Source organism: Notamacropus eugenii, chromosome 1 (genome assembly GCF_028372415.1).
Source record: "Notamacropus eugenii isolate mMacEug1 chromosome 1, mMacEug1.pri_v2, whole genome shotgun sequence".
In the NCBI taxonomy this organism is placed as follows: Eukaryota; Metazoa; Chordata; class Mammalia; order Diprotodontia; family Macropodidae; genus Notamacropus; species Notamacropus eugenii.
Genome location: NC_092872.1, coordinates 280955388 through 280968775, shown reverse-complemented (window position 1 = coordinate 280968775; position 13388 = coordinate 280955388). Strand labels below are relative to the sequence as shown.

Genomic DNA, 13388 nt, shown 5'->3' with positions numbered 1-13388 from the left:
TAATTATGGTGAACTTAATTAGCTAAGAACCTACTGATCTATGGATTATATTAGATTTATAAATGTAATTACCTTAACAGGCATATGGATTACAATTACATTCCAATTAGACCCCAAACATACAGAATGTAAATTAAGCAAGAGGAGATCTGCTAATTCTTCAGGGTCATGTCATTAAAATCTTTGCTTGAGAGGACCTTTCAACTGTGAGCTCCCATTTAGCAGGCTAAGAATAGGCCTGACATCTCAAAGAAGACATCAGGGGCCTTTGTGCTCTGAGCCAGTGCAGGGTGCTGTGTGCCAGGCCTGGTGAGGCCCGGTGCAGGGAGACCAGTGTTCCCCATCACCTCCAAACTTGAGTTTGAGCTGTTGCCACTACTAAGAGAGTCCTCCCCTGAGACACGTGGGGAGGGGGCCTCTGGGATGGATGCTGCTCCACTCTTCTTAATAAAAGCCTGCCCAGGGCCCTCTGAGTCTCTCTTCAAGGATATCGGGGCATTCATTACATGATTAATTACAATGCCCATCCCTGCAAGGCACAAATTATTATTCCATTTTTATCAATCAAGAGAAGCGATGAATATTATTATAATCCCCCTTTTCTAGCTGACAAGACTAAGTCAGAGGATGAAAGAAAGGAAGGGGAAAGGTGGACAGAAGAAAGGAAGAGGAGAGAGAGAAGGGGAAAATGGAGAAAAGAGAGGAAGAGAAAGAGAAGGAACAGAAATCTAGAGAAGAGGTACATGTTAAGAATATTATCTCCACCACAGCAGTTGCTATCCCTTCTATGAAACTCTAGGGTTTACATAGTACCTGGGTAGTGGGTAGTGCCTAATTTACAGATCAGGCTCTTTTTTCAGCAGGTACTTGCTCAGGGTCATACAACTGGTCTGTGTCTGAGCTAGGATTCGAACCTGAGTCCTTCATCTCCAAATACAGTGAGCCCGCCATACTCTGGACTCCTGCTTCCAATGTGGGGAAGGTAGTGAAAATCTGCTAAAGAAGCCCTGGCTCACCAGTGACTGGGATGGGGAACAGTGACAAGCTGGTGGCTTCTTTCTGCCATAAATTCTTGGGTTATAGTTTGAGAGCCAGGAGGTCCCTCAGAGATCATCTAATCCAACGCTTTAACAGAGAAAGAAATGGAGACACATGGGGGCTAACTGGCTCAAAGTTACACTGGGATTAAGTGGTGATGCCTGAATTTGAACCTAGACCCTCTACTTCAAATCCAGCAAGCTTTCCACTGTACCACAGTGTCTCCAAAATAATTCTTATTGACAGCCTTCAGCAAAGAATACTCGTATGGTTGGAGCCATAATGGTACCAGGTACTATCACAGAGGTCCACAGCAGATCCTTTTTTGGATGTCCACACTCACAGTCAACTTTCTTATTCTTGAGCATATTAGGATGTAAAGCATATTTTTCCCTTCAGAGACTAGTTTACATGAGAGTGAGATTCAAGTATTAAATGCTCCCTCATCCTCCTTCCTCCTTATAGACTTGTGAGTTATGTAAGATAATTTTCCCTATCCTTTTTCTCACTTCTCATTGCCCTCATAGTGCATTCCTTTTCCCATCCTGTTCCATTCTTTTTTAAAGATCATCAAAATATAACACCCAGTCCAAGGTTCTTCAATTAGACTCCCTCTAATAGCCCCTGATGAGATAGGGTGTATATATTTTATCTCCCCATATTAGAACGTAAACAGTTTTTCCTAGTTTAGTATGTCTGTTTTTCTGTTTCTTTTAACTCTGTTGTTTGCACTTCAAAGTTTCTATGTAACTCTAATATTTTCATCAGGAATGCTTATTAGTCCTCTTTCCCACAGGATTATATTTAGGTTTTCTAGGGAAACCTAAGTATAATCCCCTCAAGAGAGGTTTTTTTTTTTGCCTGTAAGCCCATATTCTTTGCCTTTTGCAATATTGTATTCCAGGCTCTCCAGCCCTTCATTTTACTGGCTGCTAAGTCTTGTGTAAGCCTGTAAGACTGTGGCTCCTTGGTACTTTAATTCTTTATTTCTGGCTGCTTGCAGTATTTTTTCATTGACTCAGAAGCTCTGGATTTTGGCTACAATATTCCTGGGAATACTCATTTGAGATTTCCTTGAGGAGGTCATGGGTGAGTTACTTGTATTTCTACTTTGCTCTCTGGTTCTAAGAGACCTGAAAGCAGTTTTATATCTGACACTCCGGTCTACTCTTCTCCCCCCCTTCTTAGCTCTTCCATACTATGACTGCACTGACTCCCCCAATTCCTAACTCCCCCAAATTTCTGGAGTTCCCTCCTTTCCCAACAATGCTTTAAAATCTCACTCTGAAGTCTTTAAGTATTCTCTCTGGACCTGTGCAGAGGTCTTTCTATCCTCCCTACTACTACACAGAGCATCATCAATTCAATTCAATTTGATTCAACAAGCTCTTGATTAACCCCATTCTGTCCCAGTAACTGTGCTAGGTACTGAGGATACAAATTAAAGTGAGACAGTGTCTTCCCTCAAGAAGTTTACTCTCTATTGGGTGGAAACCAAGACATATATACATAATCAAAACCAAAATAGATACAAAGTATGTGCATCTGCATCAGCACCTATAAGCTCTCCCCACACTTCTTGAAATTCTTCATATTTGTCGTTTCTTACAGTACAATGATATTCTATTACATGCATGTACCACAATTTACTTAGTATTTACTTTTTTCTAGTTCCACCATAAAAGTGATGCTATGGATATTTTGACATACATAGGACCTTTCTTTAATCTTCTTGTCATATATGTATCTAGAATTAGTATCTCTGGGTCAAAGAGTATAGACATTTTAGTTATAGGAACATGGATTTCAAATTGGAAGGTTCCACAGAGACAAATGAAATTTCCTCAGCCTACAGATAAGGAAACTGAGGTTAAGTGACTTCCCCAGGGCCACACAGTAAGTATCTGAGGTTGAATTTCAACCCAGATCTTGCTGATTCCAAGTAAATCATGTCATCTGCAGATTAGGGTGAGCTTGTCTCCTTTTGGCCATGGTATCCTTGCTTTCTTCCTGGCTTTATTAGGAAAGCTTCCAATATTTCACCATTGCAAGAAGAGCTAGCTTTTGCTTTACATATAAACTTTTCATCATTTTAAACAATGGTTTTCTCTACCTATGTTTTTAGTACACGAGCGTCAAAGACTTTCTTGGTACCTACTGACATACTCCAAAGGCTCAGCAGAGTTTTGTTTTTAATATGACTAATTATTTTTCCCAATACTGAACTATGTGTCCCTGGTATAGGTCCAACTTTGTCACAGTGGATAATTCTTGGATATATCACTGTAGTCTTTTTGCTAGGGCTTTATTTACAATTTTCCCACTGGTATTCTTTAGTCCTCTTTGCCTTACTCCAAGAAATCTTATTTTAAAAACAAAAGGCTACATGGCACTGAAACATTTCCAGAAATAGGACCACAAGGACCAGTTACAGGTGCTGGGAGTACTCATTGTTTGAATGAGAATAAGGAATCAGCTATTTCTGGCATGCAGGCTGACGTTTAAACCTGTGATGCTGGGCCACTCAGGGTTTGCTCTTTTCCTTTAGGAGCTGCAATGGGAATGGTGGAGGGTGCTTTCTGCTCAATGCAGCTTTCTCTCTTCAGATCTGTGGCTGGTTGACTTCACTAGGGCTGGGCTCTGATGAGGTAATGGAAAAAATGCAAATCCAGGAGTCAAGAAACTTGACTCTAAAACCTGGCCTGGACACTTAGTAGTTCTGTAACTCTGGACAGGTCACTTAACCTCTCTGGCGCCCAGTCTCCTCATCTGTAAAGGGATGGTTCAGGGGAGGGGACCTTTGCAGTCCCCTCCAGCTCTAAAGCTTGACATGTTGGGTGGCAAGGCCAGTGTATAGAAATTGGAAGATGTCATGATGAACATCCAGTTCAAACTGTTTATTTTACATGTGAGGAAATAGAGGCACTATGCTCTGCTGCAGGACTGTGGATTAATTTTGTAAAAAGATTTCCCTGCCACAATAGCATGCTTTTGGTGGAATTGTGAGCTGGTCCAGTCATTTTAGAAAATGGTGTGCAATTATGCTTTTATAAAAGTGACTAAAGTGTCTGAATCTTTTGAACCAGATCTTCCAAAGCTAGGCTATATTCCAAGGAAGCCAGAGACAGAAAGAAACGTCCCAGTGTGCCAAGATGTTTGGAACAGCACTTTTTGTGGGAGCGAAGAACCAGAAACAAAGCAGATGCTAGTGGATTGGAGAAGGGCTGACCCAATTGTGGTCCATGAATGTAATGGAATGTTGCTGGGCTGTAAGAAACAATTACCAGGAGGAATTCACAGAAGCAGAAGAAGATGTGTGTGAAGTGAGGGCAGAAACAGGAAAACCACACAGATCTCACTAAAGCAAAAGAAACCGAGAAACAGTCAACTGATACCAAGTTCTGTGTAATGAAAGTGAGGAAGCTGGAACCCAGGGAAGAGTTGAGAAAACGTTCCCTCTTCCTCCACCAAAAGTGGAGGACCAGAGGTGCCAAGCAGCATAGGCACTGTCCAACCAGCCCATTTCACTCTACTGCTTCCTTCATTTTTTCCCCTAATTATTTGTTCCATTGCTAAGTTGGGGAAGGTAGAAGAACGTGTTTGGAAACGAAGATGTTGTTTAAAAAAACCCAAACTTTTTAATTAAAAGTTTTTGCTGTGTGAAATGCCAGGTGTTATTTTGGATCTTTTCTTTCAGCCCAGGCTGAGGGGGGCTGTCTGTGACAACTAGGCCCACAACATGCCCCCTTTTCCATTTAATAAATAACACCAAAGTTGGCAGGTTCGGCCTCACACCTCAAAGAGCTTCTGGAAAAATGCAGCATTTGGTTGATCATTTATAGACCAAGAAATTGAGGACAAAGAGGAGTTTCCAGGAACTAACTTGCCCATTAAGACTAATTGCTCTTGGCAGTAGAAATGGGGCCTGGTCTGTGCCCAGTCTCCTTAGAGCTTTCTCTAAGAGATGCAGCACTAAGCACCCATCTAACGGTGAGCTGGGAATTTGAATGTGGGCTCCAGAGTCACCACCCAGCTACAATTCCATGGCTTGGGCAAGTCCTTGCTTAATATCTTTACTTCAAGGGTCCTATTTCCAGTTCTGAGGGTGAACGATTTAGAAGTGAATTCGATCACACACTTAAAGAATACCTAAATCTCATATTGAATTTGAGCTGGTCCTTTACAATCCAACTCAGGGGTTACCATCCTTTACAAAGCTTTCCTTGATACCTGGAACTCAGCCAGCCCCCACCTCTCTCATGCACTTCTGCAATATTAGGCATCAGTTATCTGTATCTGCTCTGACTACAAATGGAAAGAAGGAGGAAAAAACACGCAGGGCTCAGCAATGCATTATTATGGTAACCACACTTGGCCCCAAAGCACAGGACTGAACACTGCATTGTAATAGCAAGCAGTTTGGGCCTTGGAGAAGAGAGAGAACACATATCTCCTGACCTTCCTGGCACAGGTGGGGGACAATGGGTGTGCTATGCCAGATGCACTGTCAGACCCAGCTGAACAACAGGTTAGCTGTACTAAACTTTTTTCCTTTCTCTTTTTAAAATTTGTTGTTACAGGGGATGATTTGCTAGATGCAGTGGGCATGGGGGGATATATATTTAGAGATGAGGGTGATGTAAAAACAAAAGTTATTGATGAACATTTAATTATTTTTTGAAGTTAGCTATCTTAAGAACTCTGATCAAAGTAAGGGCAACTGTAATTGCAGAGGCCGGATGATGACACATACTCTCCCACCTCCTGCCAGAGAGGTGATAGGATAGGTAGGAAATGAGACATATTTTGGACCATGACCAATGTGGCTATGTGTTTTATTTGTTACAAGAGTTTCATCTTTTTTTTTTGCTTTTTCAGTGGAATGGGGGAAAGAAAAGGAGGAAATAGATTTTTGTTCATCAAAAAAATTAAATTAAAAACAAAGAGGGGCAGCTAGGTGACTCGGTAGATTGAGCACTAGCCCTGGAGTCAGGAAGACCTGAGTTCAAATGAAGCCTCAGACACTTATTAGCTGTGTGATCCTGGGCAAGTCATTTAAGCCCAATTGCCTCCCCACCCCCACTCTCCCCAAAAGGGTTATCTATGTTGCTATCTTATCCCCTAGTAGCGAGTTCCAAGAAGGCAGAGCACCTATCTTATCTAAATTCAGTATCTCCCCCTTGCTCAGTAGAGTAGTCTACATACAGTGGACATTTAATAAATGTTTGATGAATAAATAACCAATGGAAGAATGAACCATAGTGTAAAGAAATGGTCAAGGGAGGTGGTGGCCAATCCTGAGAAAAGGCCATGACAGGCTCCTCTTACCCCCAGCTCCACTCCCAGGCTCCAGCTTCTTTCCCAGATGAATTAAATCTAAGTTACTGCCAGTTACTTTATAAAAAAGCTAGGGTCATAGCATCAAGATGGAAAAGACAGTATGGAGACCCAAGAACACTGTCTGTGTGTGGTGCCTGTCCAAATCTTCCCTCGCTTTCAAGATTCAGCAGGAAATGGCTGAAAGGGCATAAGTTCTGGAGTCACAGGGCCTGGGTTCAAATCTTGACTCTACCATTAATTACCCGTGTGACCTTGGTCAAATCACTGAATCTCTCTGGGCATTAGTGTCTTCATGTGGAAAACATGCAAGATGGACTCCAAGGCCGCTCAGGTCTGGTCCTTTGTGAACTTCTCTGGGAGCTTTCCCGGCTCCTGTGCTCCTCACCCCGCTAGATCCTACTGCTATCCCTTTGCTGAGTTCCTATGACACTGGCTGTTAATATGCCAGCATGTAAGAAGTCATGTATGTGAAGCACCCAGAAGTCTCAGATGTTAGCAGCACCATCCAGTCTACCCCTTTCCTTCTCTAGATAAGGAAGCTGAGGCCCAGAGAGAGAAAGGGCCCCAAGGAGGCTAGAGTATGGAGCTGGACAGAGGACAGGACTGGGAATCAGAATAACGTCTCAGCCTCAGAGGCCGACCCTCTAAACTAAGAGGAGACCCCACAGTACTTCTACCACCCTCCTCCCAAGGTTGGTCTGAAGAAAGGTGACCAGAAGCACTTCATAATGCTGAGGCAGGGTCTCCAGGGTCATGGGCCAATGTCACAAGTACAAAGGATGAAACAGTTCCTGCCTTGGAGGAGCTCACAGTTATTTGAATGGGGGAGATAATAAGCATATACAAAAGCACAAAGCGCATAACTAAAAGGTGAAGAAGTACAAACTACATAATACGAGGTAGTTAAACACCAGGCAGCGTGGGAGGGAAGACACAAACAGTGGGGAGATCAAGGAAGGCTTCAGGCACAAGACTGCAGAGCTGAATCTGAAAGGAAGAAAGGGAAGCAGAGGCAGAGGGAAGGAGACAGGGCATTCCAGGCAAGGAAGACAGCCAGGGGAAAGGCCCCATGAGAGCAACAGAGAGAAAGCCAATTTGTTCAGAGGGTTGACTGTGGGAGGATGAAGAATGTCCAGTAAGTTTGGACAGATGGATTGGAGTCAGTTTGCAAAGGAATCTGAAAACAGTAGAGATCACCTTTATCCCAGAGGCACTAGGGAGCCCCTCGAGCTGGGGCATCACGGGGTCAGATCTACAGTTAAGGAAACTTAGGTGGCTGTGGTGCCAGGGTAGCCTGGAATAGTGAAATACGTGGGGCAGGAAGGCCAACGAGGGGAGTTGAGAGGAGAGGTGCAGAGGACCTGGTAATCACTAAGCTCTTGTTGATTGATTGCCTAAGGTGCCTGCTGGGGGAGGGGAGGAAGAAAAGGGAGGATGGGGCAACCAATTGGATCCTTGGGTCCTGAGGGAGGGGCTGAGGCAGAACAGGAGGCCGAGCCTCCCCGTCCCTTCATCTCTCCCTGTCCCTTCACCTCCCCCTATCCCTTCATCTCCCCTTCTCTATGATATCACACTGTGGGATATATATCCATATTTTTGGTAGAACGTGAAATAGGAAGGAGCCCCCAACCCCATAGTCTCCCTGCCCCAACAAATCACCCAGATGAAAAGGGAGTTGGCCAGGCCACTGACACTCCATGCACAATGGAACCAGAAAACAAGATGGCCCCTCTTTTCCAGGTATTATTACACAGCACATCCTAAAAGCCCAAATGAGTAAGGTGGATTCTTCCCTCCCACTGGCCCATTCACTCATACATCCTAAGCAGTCCTCTGAGACCCTGGGATGTGTGCAGATAGCTGATTAACAGATGTCCTCAGGAACTGATGTGCCAATCAACACAGTCCTTGAATACAGCTGAGGGGGAAGCTTTTCTGCCCAAACTCTCAGACCAGCTGAGAAGAGGGAGAACCAAGCTGCCCTAGGGCTCTGAAGGCTGGCAGTGTGGCAAAGCTCTTTGGGGGGCATTAGTATTCTTTCTCCCATATAAGCGAGCCTTCTTTGCTCCTACAGGGAGCTGAGGACAGCTTACATGAAGGGAATGGAGCCAGGTCTCAGAGGTCCTGCAGAGGATGGGGGGCTTCATTCAAGCAGGAGGCCAGATTGAGGCCCGGACAGCCTGCATGCCTGCCAATCAGCAGCTGGACACCTTCTATATGCTCAGACATCCTCCCTGGGAAGACAGGTCATGGGAGCAAAAACTAACTTCAAACACCAAATTCACAACTTCATTCACAGTCATCAGGGCTTGAGAAACTCTAAAAAGAAAAGATGGAGGTTCCAGCTGGACCCATGAAGGTGTGGCTCCCTGAAAAGCCTTTTACCTTCACATGAGGGCTGCAGAAGCCTGTGGATCAAGCTCCCAACAAAAAGCATGCTAAATCATAAAGATATTTCTCCTCCCAAATGCCAATCCCAATCCTGAAAACAGAAATGGGAAGTCTTTGTTGTAGGATTCTAAGAGTGCTCGGAAGTCCTGGGTGGGAATCCTGCCCCAGACCTAAGGCTTAATTAAGGTCAGGACAAACTTCGTAACACCCAGTTCCAAAGTGGAATGGGCCACCTCGAGATGTCACTGGTCAGTCAACAAGCATTTCCCAAGACCTCTCTATGAGCCAGGCACTGAGCTGAGCCCTCATGAGGCATGGACGGAGGACCAACTCCTAATTGGGGAATTTGGTAGAGGGGATTCTTGGTTAGCCCCAGGTGAGACCTGATGGCCCCTGGGGTCCCCTCCAATCTGAGATTCAGGGAAATATTATCTGTGTGCAAGGACAAAGGGAATCCCTCCTTCTCTGGGAGAGCCACTGGAGCATCATGGCAAAAGGCTTCAGCATTCTTATTTGGAAATGTTAAATGATGCTGATCAAATTACTCTGCAGAAAACTTGACCTCCCCATCCCTTCTCCCTCTACCTTTGGCTCAGGTATGCCTATTTATGTACATGCTGAAACTCCTCTATTAGAATGTAAGCCAAGACTACATGTGTGTGGGCGTGCACACGTGTACTCCTGTGCTCCAGTGCTCAGCATAATGCCTGACACATAGTAAGTGCTTAATAAATGCTGATTGATCAGTTGAAAAGATGATGAATGCATTAAGACCAATGGCATCCAGATTGTCCACTGGGGAATGTGACGGATGGGGAAGGCCGGGTCTGCCCTCCCTCTACGTTCTGTCCCTTTCGCTGCACAGAAGACGATCCATTAGGGAGTGAGCCAGCTAACAGCCTTAGCCGGACATCCAACTTCAGTCTGTGCATTTATTTCTTCCCTCCTTCTACTGAAAACTCTGGGCACTAAATAGAACAGCAGCATGTCAGAGATGGGAGCAGTTGGGGAGGGTGACACAGAGGAACAATTAGAAAAGAAGGAAAAGGGCATCAATGAAACATGAAAAAACTCCACAGAGGAGAGAAGGCACACAGAATCAGCACAGTGCTGGTATTATCGTGCTAAATGTAACATGTCCTAAAGAAGAGGCCAAACACATGTGTGACAGAGATTCTTGGCTTACGGCTCAGTCTTTTCATGCTAAACTTGGTACAGACTTTAGAAAACTCAAGGTACATGTGTTAGACAATCACAGTTTCCTATACAGGTCTCATTTTCTGTTCTTTGTCTAAGGAAAGGTTCATGTTTACTGTTGTTTGCTAAGATCATAACAGAAAAAAGAGAGTTCATTATAAAACAATTTGAAAAGATGTTCATAAAATGTGCCAAGGACTCACCTCAGTGATAACCTGATTGTGGCTCTGTGATCTGCTGCTGATGTGATTTTGAGCACACCAAGTAGCCTTTCTGTGCCTCAGTTTCCAAATTTATAAATTAAATCTGGAATGCCCTCTATTCTTACCTCCAGCTCGTGGAAGCTGCAGCTTCCTTCAAGACAAGGTTCAAGCAACACTTTCTACAAGAACCTTTCTTGCCTCCTGATTCTTTTACCTTTCAGTGGCTCCCTCCCAAACTGCCTTTGACTTATCTGTTCTCCTTCTATTTAGTGTACACAAATATATAGATTTGTTTTTTATATGCATATATTTAGAAATACTGTATATATTTATACGTTCATTATTATTCTGTATATATAAATTTATATGGACCTACATGTTTATCTGCATATATAATATACACACATCTATGATATGTAATATCTACATACAGGACATATATGTAGATATTAGATATAACAGATATCTTTGTTCTCTCCTCCGCCGGACTGTCACCTTCTTGAAGACCAAGACTGGCTCACTTCATTCAATCCCTATCCCCAGCACCTGGTATGTTGCTTAGCACATAGCTGTCACATAACAAACACTGGCTGATTAATCGACTGAATGAATTTCCTTGCATTCATATATATATGTAATATATTGTGGATATAAATTCTTTCATTTTTGTATGCCAGTGCCTACCACAGCTCCTGACGCATAGTAGAGTCTTTAACAATGCTTACTGACTGGCTAACTGATCGATCAGCATCTGTCTCCAAAAGCATCAGGGAGAATTCATTTCAAGAATCTTCTGAAAGAGAAAATGCAAACCTACTCCTTCCTCAATCTTATCGGCTTCCCCTCTCATAGCAGGGTTAGACATGGCATCTGGCTGCTCAGTCTCTTGTTGGCAGCTAGCATGGTCTGGGCACCCTGCTTTCCTGGGAGAGGGTCCCTGGGTACAGTCTGAAAAGCTGAGTGGAGTGGCCCCCACAGACCTTTGGAGCCAGCTGGGATGTCCCTTTCCCCATAGGCTGACCCTACATTCTCCCTCTGTGGTCTGCCTCTCAGCTACCCTATCACACATTTGTACAAACAAAATTAAACCCCCGCTTGAGTTCCCAGAGCTTTTCTAGGACACCCTTTCATCTCGGCTGCCTGTGCTGACAGAGAAAACCACCAGGGAGAGCCATGTCTGGCCGAGCCACAGCTTGGCAAGGCCCCTCCCTGCCCCAAGAAGAAGGTGGCCAAGGAGGCCCTCATTTCACCTTAGACCTTTCCCCAGAAGACTAAGGAGGCAGCAATGCCTTTCCAGTGCTATCAGGATCATTTTATCTGCAGGACATTCTAGCTGTTGAGTTTGACATCTGGGGTTATGAACTTCACATGCCCAATGGAACCTCCCTTTAAAAAAACAAAATCAGGAGGAGCTGGAGCCATGGCTGTTGGTTGGGAAATTGCTTGAAAAAGAGCACGTTTGTGGTTCCGAAATACAATTACACATGCCAGTTTTCAGCTTTCCACTCCAAAGGAAAATCTCCCCCTGATCTGCCCCAGTCCCAGCTCCTTCCACAATAAATGCTACCAACAAATGGTGGTTCTTTCAAGCAAGACTTTGTACAAATAAACGTTCACTTGATTGTGGGAGGTCACAGCCTAAATTCTCACTCTTCATCTTTGGGGACTGGTTGATGGGCCATTCGCAAGATGTCACCCCTGTGATATCTCCAGGCTGAAAATTGGCTTGACTTACTGCGGCAGCTACAAATGGGCCCTTAATCACATCCTGCATACATGCATTAATCTGCAATCCAGCCTAACTTGAGTTTGAAATCAGCCCTAGTGGATGTGCCTGTGGGGTCTCAGCATCCCAGGATGGCAAGCTGTCAGTCCTTGGGCAACTCTGCTCATCCTGGCCCCTATGAGGAGACACTGATGATAATCATGATAATATTGGCCACTGCTAAAGCTTTAGGGTTTCCCTACCCTGTCTCAATGGATCCTCGTGGCGCTCCTCTGGGGCTAGGCTATCTAGGCACATTATTGTTATAAGCATTTTATAGCTGAGACTTAGACAGGATCACATAAGATCACAGACCTACCCAGAACTGGGCCTTTGAGGCCACTGAGTCCAGCCCCTCCTTTTAGGGATGAGGAAGTTAAAGGCTGGAGAGGGGAAGTGAGCTGTTTGCCAGGGTCACACAGGGAAGTAGCCAGAAAGAGCATTCAGAGCCAGGGCCTTGAACCTCTAATCTAGCCCTGTCTCCTTCATACCCTGTTGCTGCCCAAGAAGAGAAGGTGGCCCTGGGCTACACACAATGCTGTGGAAAAGGCTGCTGGTTTCATCCAATGAGGTGTGTTGGAGGCTATAAGCTGTCACATTACATATAAAAATGTATGAAATAACTCATCGGTAATAAAAGAGGAGGGATGGGGAGACAAAGTCACAGGGGAGTTTGAGTTTTCTACAACACCCTTTCCAGGAAGCATCACGAACAGCATATGAGCCCAAGGATGGCTGACTCTCTCCAGTCCAATGTTCTACCAAGAATGGTGTCAATAAGACTAACATCTCAATTCCTTCTGATTCTTAGAGTTCCAGCATTAGACACAGAAATCCCACAAGTGCGTCTGGTCAGGTTGGGTAACCAAACCAAAGTCTTTTGCTGGAAACTGAGAGGAGCTCACTGAGGGAGGTGGGTGGGCAGAGAAGGGCCAGGGGCTTCTGTCAGTAACTCTGCCACTGAATGAGATAGCCTATCTAGAATTCCCTACACTGGTGCAGACTGAGGTCTCACTCTGCCTTAGCCTTAGGAGGTGAGCTTCATTAATTACCATGGCCAAAGATGTCAGCAGAATAAGAAAAAACAACACTTACTATGTGCTAAGCACATATGTGCTAAACATTTCACAATTATTATCTCATCTGATCCTTACAACAATCCTGGGAGAGAGGTGCTATTATTATCCTCATTTTATAGATGAGGAAACTGAGGTAAACAGAGGTTAAGTGACTTGCCCAGGGTCACACAGCTAGTACATGCTTTCCTTCTTTTAGTTATTTCCTATTTATCCTGTATATAGCTTGTTTTGTATAATTCTGTTTTCACATTGTATCCCCCATCAGAATATATACTCCTTGAGGGCAGGGACTGTCTTGCCTCCTTCTGCATGCCCAGAGCTTAGCACATAGGAGGTACTTAGTAAATGCTGACTGAAGCTTTTAAGGCTACATTT

General features: G+C 44.4%; 1 protein-coding gene across 2 annotated transcripts in view; it reads right to left on the bottom strand.

The window, feature by feature from the left end:
• Positions 1-13388, bottom strand: part of LHPP (phospholysine phosphohistidine inorganic pyrophosphate phosphatase) — a 198930-nt gene that overhangs the window by 102601 nt on the left and 82941 nt on the right. The gene's annotated exons all lie outside the window — the stretch shown is intronic.